Source organism: Podarcis vaucheri (assembly GCF_965113315.1).
Source record: "Podarcis vaucheri genome assembly, chromosome: 9".
Classification (NCBI taxonomy): domain Eukaryota; kingdom Metazoa; phylum Chordata; class Lepidosauria; order Squamata; family Lacertidae; genus Podarcis; species Podarcis vaucheri.
Genome location: NC_138767.1, coordinates 54,095,159 through 54,110,000, shown reverse-complemented (window position 1 = coordinate 54,110,000; position 14,842 = coordinate 54,095,159). Strand labels below are relative to the sequence as shown.

The 14,842-nt window shown below is 40.4% G+C and overlaps 1 long non-coding RNA gene across 3 annotated transcripts; it reads left to right on the top strand.

Annotated features, from left to right (window-relative positions):
* Positions 1–634: 634 nt before the first annotated feature.
* On the top strand, positions 635–14,831 carry LOC309540942. 3 transcript variants are annotated; one of them, XR_014223551.1, is made up of 4 exons: positions 635–663; positions 4,097–4,255; positions 4,825–4,985; positions 13,179–14,831. It is a non-coding gene; the product is annotated as an uncharacterized lncRNA (long non-coding RNA). The 3 variants fall into 3 exon arrangements; XR_014223552.1 differs by lacking the exon at positions 635–663 and adding an exon at positions 2,124–2,205; XR_014223553.1 differs by lacking the exon at positions 635–663 and adding an exon at positions 2,124–2,205 and having other exon boundaries at positions 4,822–4,985.
* Positions 14,832–14,842: the final 11 nt, after the last annotated feature.

Below are 14,842 nucleotides of genomic sequence, written 5' to 3'. Positions count from 1 at the left end.
CATAGTTTCTTTCAATTGCGCTTGTACATGCCTCCATAGCCACCTCCCTTTCCCCTACACAGTTTATGAGGCTTCCTATTACTTTTATTATTCTTTTCTGCTGAGACTGTATAAATCTCTGTCGATAGCCATTGCTTGTGCATTGAATAATGATCAACACGGATCACAGTCTTTCCACATTGAACTCATGTGGAAAATAGGCAAACTGAGCATCTGTGATGAGCAAGTAGTTCTTAATAATATCAGACAGCTCCTTACTGCTGGAGAATTTACTAATTTATTAATCAGCCGTCCATGTGATAGCAGCAGCTGCCAATTAGAGATGTCAGCTCTTGGCAAGGTTTCACAGTGTGTTGGGGCTTTCCATAAAGAGTGAAAGAATTTTGATAGGACTCCATGTATGAGCCAAGAACTGGCATATTTCTGGGGGGGGGGGATCCTTAGGAGGAAATCCTTACTTGCTTACAGCATCATCCTAACCATGTCTACTTAGATGTAACCTATATTAAAGTCAATGAGGCTTATTCCCAGATAGGGATGGGTTAATCTGCCAATTATGTTTTGCATTTTTCCAGTCTTATGCTCAGTTCTCCAAATTTCCACATCAGTTGACACAGTGCTTTTTTAGTTTTTAAAGGCGCTGGTACTCACCATGATGTTGCAGTAAGAGGACTTTTAACATTTGGGGGGAAAGTGCTGGTAATGCATAACCTTAATTTCCCCTAGGGGGGAAAAGCACTGTGTTCTTTTTTTTTTTTAAGTGCTCATGAAATCTCATTAGCATCTTAGTGTGGATTTCTCCTAATAGACACAGGTTTGCATGCAATTTTGCTTAATATACACATTTTTGCAAAGCAATTTCCCCAAACATAATGCATGTCCGTATATTCATATGAATGTATATTTGACTATATGAGCCTGCATATTAATTTTTATTTATATTCTACCCTACTAGATGCATTGCTGACACATAACTGGAGAACTACATCACAACATTTTAATAAGTGAAACTTCCAAAGGAGGGATGTGTTTCAGAAAGTGGGAATTACGTCAGTTCACCTTTAAATGTGAACTGAATCAAAGGTGAGAGTGAATCTCTTTTAAAAACAAGCAGAATGTATCTCTTGCATTCATGTCACTGTCTAGACCTGTGTTTCTTCATATTGCTCATGAGCTACATGCACCATGTGGATAATTAGGACATGAGCAATCTCCTGAGATTTTTTAAAAATGGGATCAGTCTCTCTAATTTCCTTGAATGGAGAAAGAATATGCTACCACATGCCCAGTGCAACATCCATAATTAAAAAGAGCCTGACCCATCAAAATACTAAGCGAAAATTAAGTTTTGGACATTTCACCTTTGAGAACAGCCATTGCATTAGCTGGGAGATTCTTACAGAGAGAACTTTCTTCTCCATCTTGAAATGAAACTATGCAGAGATGATCTGTGAAGCAATATTTTAGCATTCTGCATGGTTTGATATTCCATCCATAAAGCAGAACTAGGATCAGAAGCTAAAGGTATATTATGGAGGGAATGAGATAGAGAGCAAGGCTTTTGCACCATCCTAAGTTAAACAACATGAGAGGAAATCCAAGAGTGGATGTCAGTGAAGAGCCCTTCATTTTAAGAATAAAACTGACTGCATAGGATCTTCAATTGGGTTCTTAAATGGAAATCCTTTAGTTGTATTCCATTTTATTTAAGGTGAGGTTTCACCAGTAGTAGATGGCATGGTGGGGTGGTGCCACTCTTCTGACCTGCAAAACACTGAATCGCTGCAGGGGAGGCAAGGAGAGGCAGCAGGGAGGTTGATTCAGTGAAATTGGAGAAGCAGGAGCACCAGACCAAGTTTCCTGTTGCCTCTGAGGCCAGGTGAGCACTGATGCCCCACCACACTAGGTTTAACCACTTCTAGCACATTAATAGGGAGTTCAATGTACCAGAATAAATGCTGAGGTTAGAAAATGTAAGAATGAAATTGCTTGGCTTATATTTCCTGGGGAAGCGCAGTTACCAGTCTTCAGCATCCACGTTTGAAAGTTGAAACTAGTAATTGTGATGAGTTGCAGGCCTATGACCTGGATCACTCTCTTAATAAAGGTCTGGCTGCTCAAACTCCCAGAAGTCTACTCCAAGAGAAACCCCCGTTTTAGGATTCTGGCTCAATGCTGACCATGAATAGTTCCAGGCTTCCTGTGGTATGTCCTAGAGTTGTCATATATTCCTTTGATAGTGGCTATATTGAGATGTATCTTCTGTTATGTGAAATGACTGCATATTTGGCCATTCTTTATACCTGCATCCTCCAGTTTTCTATCTCCTACTCTAGTGCTTAAATTCCCATTCACTTTGTAAATAGACCACCTGATTTTGATCTTGTCCTGCTTCTAGACAATTTGGTGTGATCACAGTTTGTCCCCCCAAACTTGGCTTGGGGACTCTTAGGATAAAATCTCAAATACTGACTTAGATTCAGCTATTGGATTGCTTGATCCCACCTAAACTTATGCAATGAACCTAATTTTGCAAGTGCTTTACTTTGATTTCTGACTTGGTATGCCACAATCTTTTAAAACTTCAAAATAAGAACATCCAGCTACTTCTCTCTTTAAATATTCTATTAAAAATTGTTAAAAGTGTTCTTGTTCTTTTTCTGAAGAAAAAGCAGCTCAGATTTATTCAGTTTTAAAAGTTGAAGCTTTGTTTCATCCCTGATTCAAAGAGAAAGTGAGATCAATTTCACCCACACACATATGGAACGAAGAGAGAAGACATTGGCTTTTAGTGAGCAGCAGTTTTATTGAAGTTTATAGCACTTTGCAGTGGGTTATTGTTTCAGTGCAACTATCTTCCTCCAGTGTGGTGCCCTCCTGGCCAAAGGTAGGCAGCATTTTCCTGTTGCCTCTGTAAAATGTTATGAAATGGGTGGGCTATTTTGGAAACGTACTTTGACACTTTTCACTACTGGTATGATCATCACTTGAAATGGTGGTAGGAGGCTACACACACCAAACTCCAAGTCATTAGCAGCAGTAGCACTTTAACCCCTACTACATCAGAAGAGACCCTAATCTCTCACTGTTTAACCCATCCTGCCAACTACTGACCTCAGCAACATACAGGCACAAGTCAACCCTCAGGACCAGGACAATGCAGGACATCTCTTCTGGTTCCAGGTCCTTATCTCAGAGCATATTTTATGCTGTGGTGGTACAGTTCTGACTAACTGTATTATAGATAAAAGTCTATGAAAAAAGACATATATTGTGCATAAAATATTAAGCAGTTTATAAATGTTTTAAAGAAATAAAAGAAAGCAGCATATATTTCTGCAGCATAATTTTAGAAGTATTAATAAATAAGTATAAGTATGTGCACAAGTATGTGTTTGTGCTTGTATATGATATTCTTTAGAAAATGACAAAACTCTGTTTATATAAAGAATGCTGCTCTCTGCTGCAAGGTCCCAAAAGGGATCCAGATGGGAATGCTTTTGCGGAGGGACAGGAAATGGGGCAAGAAGTACTCTCAAGAATAACTGGTAATTGCTAGTAGGAGGGAGAAGTGGGCAGAAGCTAGAAATGCCTTGTCCCTTTCTTATTTTTAGTGAAACCATTAAATGAAAGCCTCACATCTCATTGATATCAAGGAGTGATTCAGGAAGAAGACGAAAATTCACACGAATTGAGGTTTTAAGAAAAAAATCATCCCTATGTAAGGCAGATGCTGCTGTGGGTTGTGGGGGGAAGGAAAAAACCGAGGAGAGGATTTGAAGAGTGGGAAGAAGAGAGAAGGAATGAAAGTCAAGGGGAACAAGCCTGAAGTTGAAATCTTGGCTCTTAGATAATGGGTGAATTCTGAAGTGCTTTATCTTCAAGTTGCATCATTACTGGAACTGCCATAAGGAAAAGGCAGGGATATCAGGATGACAGATCTTTTCTTCCCTCAGGCCAGAAAGGAGAACATTCTGCTTCACAAGACCCAGATGAACTTCTTTTTCCAGCTGCTGCAGCAGACGTTTCCTTATCTTTCTGTTTAGAACTGAATCTCTTCTAATTGGTTAATGTGCTTACTTTGCTTTTTCTTCAGGTGGACACCATCCTGTTGAGTCTAAACTTCTCTTGATTCTGAGGAGAAAACACAACACAGAACAAGGCTCTTTGAAGCTGAAGTAAAATTTGGACTTGGAAACCTATACATTTGGGTTGAGGAATAAATTCATTTCGACGAAACAGCAGAAAAAAGCAGGTGATTTAATCTTGTCACTGAAAATTCCAATCTACTTCATTTTCAAATGCCCCAACTGTTTCTGTTTTGAGGAACTGACATGGGCACATCCAAATTTGATGGGGACATCGGCAAAGTGCCATCTCCTCTTACATCAGTGATGGGGAACATCTGGCCTATGGTCCTTTCCATTTGGCATGCTGGACCAAGCCATGTCTATCTGCTTTGACTAAGAATGTCAGAGTGCTCAGACAGGAAATGGGAACAAGAGCAGAAATATTTGCTTATGTCTGTAACAAAATATCAATCCTACAAATGCATTGATAGTCACTTGTTTTCTGTCTATAAATGATACATAGTTGATGCCTGTATTTTTCCCTTCCGCATTGAAATGAATGGCCTTGGCATTGAAATGAAAAGGTGTGGAATAATAGAATGATAACTTAATTAACTATGTAAAATTCCACCAGAGCAAAGAGCAAGCCACGCACATCTGAAAACATCTGCATGGTTACTAAGATATCATCTAGTGTACAATCGGACAATTATTCCTTCAAAGTATAACATCATTTTTGCTTTTCTGTTAGCAGATCAGGTTATGACTTAGATGCTTCATTACGGCTGCCATTTGCAGTTTCCATTCTACTTTCTTCAATGTTTGCTAACCCAGCTGTAAATGTTCCTGCATGTTTGGAGTTGCAGTCTTCTCCAACAAGACCCATTGCGGGGTTTCTACATTCTAATTAAGCAGGTATGTGTCTTAACAAAATGAAATGGTTAGCTTACTGGCACATGGCTGAACAGTAGAGGAATGTATGTAACAAGTGGAGCAGAGCTCTCAGCACTGTGTAATTGTATATGTGTACACATGCACAAGAAGATTGTGGGGATAAGACAAGAGGGAGAAAAATTCCAACCCCAGTACATTTGGGAAACTTTCTTCAATGACGCCACTCTGTGTACTTTGGATTTGGAGCATGCCTATGTTCAGGGTAGGAGACCACTGCTTCCCCTTTACTTTAACTTTCTGAGTTTAAATTTCCACATGGAGAATACTCTTTAACAATGCAACAAAGGTAATACAATTCCCATTTTTCCTTTTGCAAGAAGAAGAAAAAAATCATCTCCTACTGACAGTTTGGCAAATGATTTTGCCATTCAATTGCTCCAACACAGAGAGAAGAACCAGAATTAGCAAGGAAAACGAGAGAGGCTTTCCCAACTGAGAAACAGTTTTTGTATGCATGTGTGTTTACAGAAAACAAGTTAGTAATGAATGAGTGTTTGAACAAACTGACAGCAAAGACTTGCTAGAGGAGAAGCCATAAGACAACTGCACTGTCTGCATCCATTGGGTTGGAGGGTTTTGCTAGATCTATGAGCATATGGCTTTCCCTTTAGGGAGAAAACAATCTTGTTTATGTCATTCAAGATTCACTAAATGAAGGTGCAGAGCCAGTAAAGCTTTGGCAAGCAACTTGATTTCTCAAAGCATGGGGGGACATCTGGAACTGATAGTTCCTCTGTTTATTTTGCATGAACCACACTAATACCAACCCATTTTGTAAACCTTTCAACAACCCTGAGAGCCATCCAACTTATAATAAAGAGAACTGTTCTGTCATTACTGAAGTATAAACACGAGCTGAGCAAATCTTAATTAACAAGAAGATACACGCTCGCCTGCTTTGTTCGCCTTCCTCTTCGGCGTGTCTCATCGAACAGATTTCTCCATGCAGTTCCTTTGCATTTGACCTTGACTTTGAACTATACTATGGATGTTATCAAATGGAAATATTCTCCAGTAACCCGATACATCTTCAGAAGATTCTTTCGTAGCAGACAATGCCAGGACATAAACATAATTTAAACCTTGGGACATATTTTCCCAGGGACTTTAAGCAGGTTAAGAAGAAGGTTGTTATTATAGCCATTTATCTACAAGAGATTGCAAGGCAACTTGTGTGTGTAGATATAGATAGATAAACATACAGTGGTACCTCGGGTTACCGACGCTTCAGGTTACAGACGCTTCAGGTTACAGACTCTGCTAACCCAGAAATAGTACCTTGGGTTAAGAACTTTGCTTCAGGATGAGAACAGAAATTGCAAGGCGGTGGCATGGCAGCAGCCGGAGGTGCCATTAGCTAAAGTTGTACCTCAGGTTAAGAACAGTTTCAGGTTAAGAACGGACCTCCAGAACGAATTAAGTTCTTAACCCGAGGTGCCAATGTATATAGATACAAACACAGAGAGAAATCTTTAGCTTCTGTGTTGCCAATAGTGGTGATATTGTCAAACTTAATATGCAGTAGGCATGCTCATGTCATGAAACGTGTCAGTATTGCCAACCAGCATACCCTCATACCAAAGTTCTCTGGTTCAGATTTCAGTCTGAACTAGGGAAGAAAAAACACTTCCGGCCCCCACTGATCTATTCCCTCACTCCCCAGGTGGCTGTTGAAGCAGCAATGGCAGTAGTGGGGAGGAGTCAGGGTTCAGCCATAATTAGGAGTGTTGGGAATGTCCTCTGTCTCAAATCCTGGAGAATGACTGGCACTTATTCTAGACAATACAGAGCCAGATAGACCAATGATCAGACTCAGTATAACACAACTTCCTATGCTCCCATGGAGAGGGCAGTGATAAGGAGGTTATACTGGACCATTAGCAGTTATCCAGCTATATCATCTGACACCACAAGGACAACATACGGACAAGTTCAGGAAAGCATCAGTCCATGGAATTCAAGTATGATGATACTGATGAGAATTGGGTTTCCTAAGGTTTCCATTCCTCATCGTCCATGAGTTTTAAGGAGCATGAGGTTGGTTGGTTTGGCTCTACCAAACAAAGTCTACCAATAGCTTCCTTTCCATTTCATTCATTTCTGGCTCAGTGGCTTAACAAGGCTAACATGTTTGGATTCTCCAAGTCTGACAGATCCAATCCATGCCTTTCCAATGAGAAAGACAGAATGGCTTCAAAGAGGCATCAAAAGATAGATGAGTAATTTAGTATGTGGATGTGGGTGGGTGCAGTTTATCTCCATGTTCAGCTAATCCCTGTCCATACTGGTGGGCTTCCCATTTTGATATAGTGTTAAAATATCCCCCGCTTTGGAGGAAATGGCATGTATTAAGTACCTGCTTCTAGAGAAGTTATTTTTACACTTTAGAAAAGTAAAAAGTTTCAGTAGCCCTCTGCTCGCATTTACAGATAGATACATAACAAATGGGTTGCCAGTTAATCATGACAGTTCTGCAGAGGAAAAATAGGTACTTGAAAGCAGGAGCTGGCAGAACCTTATTTCACACTCCAGTCACCAGGCAACTGCATAGCCCTCTAACACAGAAATCTCAACTTGCGCTGCTCAGATTCAAAAAAACACATGTCCCTAACCAGTGAGTTAAAGAACCACTTCCATCAGCTAATCCACCAGAGAGAAGAGCTATATATGAGATGTCTTGACATGTGTATATTACAGTAAAAGGTAATGGTGCTCATACATACATCACATAACTGTCAGGGTTTTTTCTCTCTCTCTCTCCATGAGACAGACCCAATGATTAAAAAGAAGAAGATCCTTTTCTATCCTCACAAAATTTTCATTTATAGCAGTTATGAAAGACTTCCTTCTCAGCCCCTCCATATAAACTCACTCTCTCTTCTGCATTCAGTAAATCACTGAAGCAAAATAAATGGAAAGTTGTCCCCAGACACCCTCCACCGTCTTCCTTATAGTCAATGCACATTATTTTCGATTTGGGGTTGCCGCAATGAAAAATAGGGAGAGGAGAAACTTTGTATCTTTAAACTGTTCTCTGAGAAACAAAAATTATAAGGAGTACTTGTGGCGATTGACAGTTTCTCCACAAGCATGAATGTTGGTGGAATGAGCTGCATGCTATATTTTTGTATTCTGCTGATCTTCTCTTTGCTAGAGTGTTTACACTTGAAGAGCAGTTGGAGGCTCTCGTCTTGTTGGTAGATGGATGGGGGCAGAGTGTCCTCTCCTCTCGCTTCTGCAGTTCCAGGGCAGCAGGACAGCTGGAGCTGAGTGTTCTTTCTGGCAAGGAAGGAGAATCAACATCTATGGTGCTGCTCTTTCTTGGTGTGTTTTGCTTGGGGCGGGAGACACATCTGTGTAACTGCTGCATTTTATATGTTCAACATGCACATGGAGATTTATCGTGGGTTCCAAATGCCTGAATAAGGCTTTCATGGATTGAGCATCAAGTCACTCCTGTGTCCACCTGCCACCCCCTGTGCCATCTGATTTGCACAATGTCCAGCCTGGTGAAGAATGCTGGAGGCCTTAAAAGTCTGCTTGCTAACTTCCGATATATTGGTTAGTTTTAACAAAAGCATCACAAATCATGGATTTGGGATATTAAGGACTGTGCTCACCATTCCCAGAGTTCTACAATTCTACCTTGTCCTATAGGTAAAGGTAAAGGGACCCCTGACCATTAGGTCCAGTCATGACCGACTCTGGGGTTGCTGCACTCATCTCGCTTTATTGGCTGAGGGAGCTGGCATACAGCTTCCAGGTCATGTGGCCAGCATGACTAAGCCGCTTCTGGCAAACCAGAGCAGTGCACGGAAATGCCGTTTACCTTCCCACCAGAGTGGTACCTACTTATCTACTTGCACTTTGACGTGCTTTCGAACTGCTAGGTGGGCAGGACAGGGACCGAGCAACGGGAGCTCACCCCATCGCGGGGATTCGAACTGCCGACCTTCTGATCGGCAAGTCCTAGGCTCTGTGGTTTAACCCACAGTGCCACCTGCGTCCCTACCTTATCCTATAGGTAGGGCTAAAAAGCAGCATAAGAAACATCAGTATGAAATTTCCTCATATTTTTTCAGGAGAAGCAAACAATTTTCCCAGAGGTTGGAAGTGTTAATTATATGTGGAGGTTTTAAACCTGCATGCTCTCTCTCCTCATCCTTCATCCTCGTCCTGAGGGCCTAAGGGGATGTGTTGGTGAAGCTTGACTGTTTTGACACACCAACTGCTTTGGGGCAAGGCTCTCTGGCTCTTCCCCCTCCCCACAAACCCAGATGTCTGCATAAATGCATCACTTCTTCCAGTGTGTTAGAGAAAAAAGATTCTGGTCGACACACTGTGGAAATGCAGGCATCTGTCTCCTTCTGCAAATTGCAAAACAGCCCATAACAGACAACTTACCTGACAGACAGGCCATATTTGTTTTGTTTTGTTTGTTTTCCCCTGATACCTGACTGGTTTCAAACACCTCACTTTCCTTCGTTTTCACTTTGGTGTGCAGGAGCCATTAGGAAGCAACTCCACTTCTGAACATTTCTAGACACAGCACAACCTAAATTGGCATTGTATAAATATTTTAACCACATAATTTCCTGCCCTTGAGTGCCAATCTGGCATATGTCTAGGGTTTACATAATACAAAGATTTAGGCAAACTTCGGAAAATATTGTCCACTTTGCTCTCTAAGCAGATGCTTCATGATCACAAAAGCATTTAAGTCTACATCTGCCATTAAGTCAGGTATACAGAGGAGATTATCTACCATTTCAATGCACTGATTATTTAGATGAGTAGCACACTCGTTTGACAGATGCTGGCTTGTTGATTTCTTTCCACTTCAAAAGTTTGTTGAGTGACTTGAAAGAAGATGTGAAACACTGGGAAATTTGGAAAGACGTAGGTAAATTTTCCTTGGTTCCTCCTCAGTTCCTCATATATCTGCATTTAGAAAGAACCCTTAAATTGACTGTGTAGCTAGTGTAGCATGGGGACTAAGATACTAAGTTTCAAATCAGGAAGACTGGTTCAAAGCCCACTAATAATAATAATAATAATAATAATAATAATAATAATAGCAACAGCAACAACAATTTATTATTTATATGCTGCCCATCTTCTGGGTTGCCCCAGCTAAATGTGAACAGAACAAATTTCTCCTCCAGCCCTACATCAGCTCCAGAAAGTCTGGCTAATGGTCTGGGATTATGGAAACTGGAGTGCCAAAACATCTGGAGGGCCACAGGCTCCCCACCCTGGTGTAGTTTTTATATAAAAAATGTTAATTAATACATATTTAATTTATATGCTGAAATGTTTTGTAAAAATCCAAGTGGTTTGATCTAAAATGTGCTGGCAGAGGCATTAAATTCCTTTAGAACATCTATTGCTAATGTCTGGATTGTAAGCATCAGGGGGTGGGCTCTATCTCCTGATTTCTAGTATTCTAGTTTGAACAATCCCTGAAATGATAGTCTTGTGACAAAAGAAGAAGACCTGTCCTAAATCCCAGATGTCTAAGGCAAGGTTATGGTTACTCAGTGATGAGGTGCAGATGGTTAGAGGTACTGTTTATTTTCACTGAACCCTGGTATTCAGAACAGGTAAGCCTTGGCGAATCCTGTTTCAAATTAATTCCTGTCTTTGTAGTTTTAATTGCTGCATTGTAAAAATGGCAGAAAGTTAGGTTGGAAAAGTTTCCCCACCCACACTCTAGATCTATGAGCAGGCTATGCAGATCCAGGAATGAGTGTGGGAGAGAATCAGTGAAATTCTGCATGAATAAAGTAAATAAAGTGCCTCCTTGTGAAATGGCGTGGTCCCTGCGTAAAACCACTCCTCAAGAAATTGTCTATGGATATTGTGTTCAATAATTTTTCCTTCCTGCTTGAATACAGCTGTTAAACTAAATTCTCCCTCCCCATTGCCCACCCCCACAAATTGATCAGTTCATATCCCTTTTCTCTAAAATGGTGTTTTAGCTCCTTACTCTTCAATTTCTGTAACGCTCTTTAAATGAGGTCATATATTGCTGTACTTTTTTTTTTATGTCTCAGTCTGCCAAGCGTCAATTCAATATTTTTCTAACGGAATTCACACAGATCAATTAAGCCAGAGTACTTGGGTTTAAGCCAGCTAAAATCAATGAGACCATATCAACTTAGAAGTCAAGGATTTTACTAGAACTGCTCCTTGGATTTTAGGGATAGCCATGTTTTCTCCAATAGATGTAATGAGAACAAAACAAAAATAATTTTAATCCCTAACCAAGCCACTTACTTCTACTTCAGGTACAGAATCACTTTACCAAGGATGCTATCAGTTGACTACAATACCTCTTGTCCAGTTATTTTACCTAGATTTCTGATTAAAAGACACAACATCTGCACAGGGAATAAAACAGCAATATCTGCATTTCCAGGAGAACTTCCCAATACACTGTTGCCTTCCTTTTAAAAGAACACGCAAGCCTAGTGAACTACCAACTGTGCCAGGGGTTCAGTTCCTAGTATCTCCAGAAAGAGATACTAGAGACAGAGTCACTACGGAGCTAGATTGACCAATTATCTGACTTAAGGCAGTTTACCATTTCCCAAATTATACATCATGAGATCTATATTATTATTATTCGCATTTATATCCCGCCCTTCTTCCAAGAAGTGGCATACATGGGTTACCTCCATTCCATCCTGCCAAAAATACTGCAAGGTACCTAGGGATATACAGTTGTGTCTCAGTCTGTTCCAAAATTCACCCTTAGAGGTTAGGCAGAGATCACCCCATGAGGTGAACCACGATGAGAAGCCAACTTTCTCCAGTCCAAGTCCCAAACTCTAACCAAACCTTCCCAACCCTAGTAACTTCTAGATGATTTGGATTACAGTTCCCATCAACACCAGCCAATAAGGCCATTAGAGCTGGGCATTATGGGAGGTGTAGTCCAATTTTTTTTTCAAAGGACGTCTTGTTAGTGAAGGCTGCCATGAGCACACTGGCTTTCTGATGCAGTTAAGTGCAAGGAATAGTTCTTTTGGCTCCTTGAGCTTCCCAGCTGTCTTTGACTCAAGCATCTTAGCAAGGATTCAGCAATTGGATGCTAGGGATAGCCTGATAAAAAAGTCCAGGTTAAAGCTCCTTGTCTGTGTTTGAAACCCGCTCATTGAATCTGTTGGCTTTCCCTTTGGTAGAATCTACACACATATAAAAAAGTTGGGGAAATGCTTTTTAAAAAAATGTTTTGAAAAATACCTTGAATTTGGCATAGCTCACCATCGGCCTCTAGTGTCACATTTGTATATTTCACTTAAAACATTTTATTTGCAGCTGTATAACTGGGTCCTTGAGGACAGAAGTGCCTGGCGTGCTCTGGTCCATGGGGTCACGAAGAGTCGGACACGACTAAACGACTAAACAACAACAACAACTGGGTCCTTTGTCTTGCTGTGCCCTTCTCTGAAGTCTGATGTTTGACGGTATATTTTTTAGCTCTCCTCTTCTGCAACCTGTGGCACTAGTGCAGTTCCATTGGGTACCATGACATATTTATTTGCTTCATTAGCCACAGAGTACATGTAATGTAGCAGGAATTCTTCAAGGGAAATGAAAATGCTCCAATTACGATGAAGAAGCTCTTACTGTCTCTGCAGTTCTTTCTGTTTTAGAACTCCTGTGTTTCTGCACTTTGGTTATAGATTGCTCTCTCTGCTGCTACTGTACACATTTCATATTCATTCCTATCTGTTACAGAGCCTAACGTATGGTACCCGCCCTCAGGTTAACAGTTACAATATGTACACACAGAAACAGAATGACAGAAAAGGAAGCTGTTAGCATAGCCTTTGCTGCCTAACCTGTCACCTGAAGATGTGCATATTTCTGAAACAAGCAAGTTAAATGGGATACAATCAGGAAGTATTTATCCAGCTTTTACCAGGGTCCGATTTAATTGGCTAATTAGGCCTGGGGGAGAAGGGGAAGAAAGATAATAGCCTTTCTTCTGTTTGAATGCTGCAGAAACTAATCTTTAACTGTAGATAATCCTGATATGCATGCAGGGGGGAGTTCTGAGCTCTTGGCTGTTTGCAGAAAGAGGGGGTGTAGATTAGGTACATTCCATGTTCAAACTGTAATGTGCCATTCAAATTATTTCCTCAGGCAATCAAAAGATCCCACATCCTGAGGGAAAGAAGAAACAAAAGATCAACTCGACTGACCGCGATGCCACATCCGGAGGATTGCTTCACAATCTATTGCTTGTTAACATGCCAAAGAAAATAATTTAAAGGCTTACCAGAAATCCAGGGAAGTGTTTAGTCATAAAAAATGATTCAGTGCCACCTTTAATAATGCAAATCCTGTCTCAAGCATTCAAACCTAAATGATATCTGTGACTAACACTTGTTCCATGTCCCTAACAATTTTTTTTTAATTATCTTCCTTGTAGCTTCCCATTTAATATTCCTCTAAAATGTGTTTCTTCTTCTTCTTCTTCCCTTCTTACTTTGTTAAATACAAGATGTAGCAGAGGGACAGTTTTCTGATGTTTCCCACATTGACATTTGGAGCTTCCACAGCAGATGACAACCACTTTACTTCTCTTGTCAACCAACTGACAATTTCCTTTGTAAATATTCTGCAATTTTCTGAAATGTTTCAAGAGGTATTTTTGTTTGGTTTTGTTTTGTTTCAGTGGGCTGCTTAGAAAGACAGATTGGCCCATTTTCCAATCTTCCAAAGGCAATAACTGATGACTGAGCATGTAATAGAGAACCATTTCCAAAATGTCTGTTTCTCTTTTAAATGTCCTTTTAACACTCACCTTTGTTACAATGTTAACTGAACCAGATAGTGGTTTGGTAACCAACATGATCCAAGATAGGGCTCATTAGTTTCCTCATTTTTCTTTCAGTTTCACTTTGTATTTTTCTTCCTCATTATGGTATCTCTACTTCAACTGTGCACTTTAGGAGACAGTCATTATTTTTGTTACAAGCACAAACCTGAATGACTTTCAAGATGACATTTGTTCTTTGCAGTTGCTGACCTGGATTTGTTGCTAGAATAGAAAAATGATGTGGCACAACACTCAAAAACAAACTAAACTTTCCAAATTACAAATCCCTCCAGCTTTTCTTATTTGCTTGACATCAGTCAATCAACCAGGGATGTGTGCAATGTCTAGGGCAGATTTGCAACCCAATGCCTAAGTAAAATGACCGTGTATTAGCTCCCTGTGTACCACAGCAAAGATTGAGTGAGCAAAGACTGAATGATCATCTGATTAATATGCTGAAAGACTACCCCACTTCAGACTTCTGATGGGAGTTGTTTCACTTTTAATAGGTTGGGAACCTTCAAACTTGCAGTGTTCCATAAGTAGTCTGAACTTGTACAGTTCAGCAACAGAAATATTGTTGAACCAAAAGAGAGGCAGAGATGGTTCTATACAAAATTTGTTAAGATTCCTGCTCCGTGTTTGCAGTCATGAGATTGTTGTCTATCACATGACGGTGTATGTTTTCATTCCACAGTGTGGGAAGTGATGGAGACAGGATGTTTTGGTATTACTGTGTTCCGTGAAGTGGGACTATTGTCCTTTGTTCTTTCTTTCTCTTTGCTGTCTGACGAGAAAGAGGCAGGAGCTAAGTCAGAATGCTCTGAGTGTATTATATGTAAATAAAGTAGATTAGCCAAAATGCTGTGCTATTGGTTCTGTTACGCAAACTGCGAATACTCAGCAGATCACTGAGTGTGCTGATGCTTCTTGGTATCAGTCGCTGTGATGATCGGGCTGAAGAAAGCTTTTGAAGCTCCTGAAC